A 2,891-nucleotide genomic window follows, 5' to 3' on the forward strand; every position below is an offset into this window, starting at 1 on the left:
TGACTCCTGTTTCTTCTTCTATCACATCATCAGATAAGCCTTCCCCCACACAGTGGACTTCATGTACTATTTCCACCTGCTTGCTCTCCCTTTCGCTTTCAACAGCAGAATTCCTATTGCACTTTTAATGAAATCGTCCTTGCTCTTTATTAGCCGAAGATCGTTGTGTTTCTCAATTGCTGATCCTTTTTGACAATCGTTTGTTTTTCGGTTACTTCACATTTTTCAGGCAGTCATTTCTCTTTGACCCTCCTGCGCTTCCTGTTTATTTCATTCTTTGACTTGTATTTCTGCATTGCTGAATTTCCCTTATCATTCTTATTCTTCCTTCATTCGTCGATCAACTGAAGTATTTCTCCTGAATTCTTCGCTATTACTTTCCTTGTATCTGTGTTTTTCTTTCCAACTTTTGTAATTGCCTCTTTAGAGATATCCATTTATCTTCAGTTGAACTTCCTACTTAACTATTCATGCTCGCTGAGTTATTCATTACCGCAAAGCTTCAAACGTGTCCTGTCATTCCTTAATACTTCCGTATCGCATTTCTTTGCGCACTGATTCTTCCGGATTAATCTCTTAAGCTTCAGTCTACTCTTTATCGTCATTAAATAATTTAAATTATTGAGATCTGAAACTGTATCTGCTCCTGGATATGACTTACAATCCAACATGTGATTTTGGAATCTCTGCCTGATCATTACGTAATTCAACTCGAATCTTCCCGTACCTCCCGGCCTTTAGCAAGTACACGTCCTCTTCGTGTGATTCCTGAATAGAGTATTCGCTATTACTAACTGATACTTATTACAGAACTCAATTAGTCATTCTCCTATCTCGCTCCTACTGCCAAGCTTTTGTTCTCCTGTAACCGTAACGTCATACCCGGCTCAGAACGCTTGCGATATAAACATGTAGTAAGTGAAGAATTGTTTTCCCTTTCATTATGTTTTGGGGAGTGTAAACAGGAAAAAGTCTCGAGAAGGTTTGATATTACGTGTAAAGTTTTGTTGGAAACAGCTAAAGCCTTTCATTATCAAATGATGGATAGTGATAGTCTGGGAAATTTACACGCTGTGAGCTATGCTGCCTCAGAACCTCTACACAGATTCTAACTTTAATAAGTGACTTACAGTGTTGAGTCTGCAATTAAAGACGACATCTCTTAATGAGTAGATTATAAGGGTATTTTAACTTTTTAAATTATTTGAAATACTGAAAACAAATTTTGTCTCACCTGGAAGCCACTAGATAATCAACGTGCGACAGGGTTTGTACAGCCATTAGCCATTTAGTAACGTTGATTCTATCCAACTGGTTTTGAACGATCTTATAACGTCTCTGAAAAATTTTTTGCTCTATTCGTTTTTCATCAGCGGTGTATTGTACATGGTTGGTTCTTTAATGTAGGCTCTCTTAGTCCTCCTTGCTTTGTTCCTGCGTGGGTCCCATAATTCACTTCAGCCAGACACAATGGTCAACAATTACACACCAACTTCTCGGCAAGATGTTAAACTCTTACCAGTTTTGTGCCATTGTCTTAGTTTGATTAAATAATTCTAGTAAATTCTGTTTCATATGTTTAAAAAGAATGGTTGACATTAAGGGAAACAACTACTCAGTAAAGTTTGCCTCATGAGACAAAGAGATTATAGCTATGGCGGCAGACAGTGCCTCTACCTGCTGTACTCGTTCATAGATGTCCTGCACTGAAGCATAACTAGTTTCAGCAGATGGTGCAGAGTCTTTGTCAGGAACTAAATTAGATGCTAGCTGTTGCTGAGGTTAGCTGCGTACTTATGGTGAGCAAAACGAAACCTCATAAGGGACTGTAAAGCTGGAAAATGAAAACATGGGACTTACAAATAGTTAGATGAGCATTGTCAGCAAGCAACGGATTTCACAAGAGAGGAGAGCAGTAAGTTATCTTACTCTGCTGAACTGGCTTATCTCTCGATTGAATATTACTGGTAGAACAGAGAAATCTATCCGCTCTATCGCTTTCCTTTACTTTCCGAAGATATGTGCTCATTGCCTTACTGTATAGACATCCTCCCGAATTAAACGAAAGCCCACATACATGAAATTTGCCAACAACTTTCGTTGTGTTACAAGATCGGAAGTTGAAGCTTAAGGTGAAGCTTGGTTTCACCATCATGAACCGGAGCAAAACGTCCCTCATGGAATGTCATCCTAACAATTCAGCAGTACAAAATAATAGATAGTCTTGACTTGGAAAACTGGTGGTTTATGTCATGAATCGCCGACAGAGTTATTCGTGTCGATTTTCTAAAACCAAACTCAACACTTACCTAAAGTCCACATATATTCTGAGCTGTAGAATTTGACGTCCTGTTTTTTAATTGTGAATTTACGAAAATATTTGTTATACCATACCCTAACTTGAACCGGATGTATTGCCTTTATCAGTTAAAAAAAATTAAGTTTGCATGCCTTGAAACTAAGACCCTTACATGCTTATGTTGTTATACTTATCGAATAATCTCTACGTATGCCTCCCATCTCATGGACTCCTTCAGTGGCGGATGAAATGCCGGTGTTGTAAAACGACAACTTACGTCGGAATGAATTGCGAAGGAGATCCACATTCAACCATCGGTGCTGGATTAAATACGCACGATGAATTAAATTACCGCTTATAAGATTGCATCCGTAGCAGTGAAACTTAAGTTCGGGTGTTCACATTTTATCATTTAAAAAACATTGATCATGCTATAGGATTTACTGACTACGTAAATGGAAAGCATGGTTTATGTGGAGCCTGAATTTGTTAATAAATTTTAATTTCAGAAAAAACGAAAGTTTGCGTAATATGAAGTCAATTGACGCACAGTTAAACACTGATTACGATAAAACTGCAATATTTTATATAA

Source organism: Schistocerca cancellata, chromosome 7 (genome assembly GCF_023864275.1).
Source record: "Schistocerca cancellata isolate TAMUIC-IGC-003103 chromosome 7, iqSchCanc2.1, whole genome shotgun sequence".
Classification (NCBI taxonomy): domain Eukaryota; kingdom Metazoa; phylum Arthropoda; class Insecta; order Orthoptera; family Acrididae; genus Schistocerca; species Schistocerca cancellata.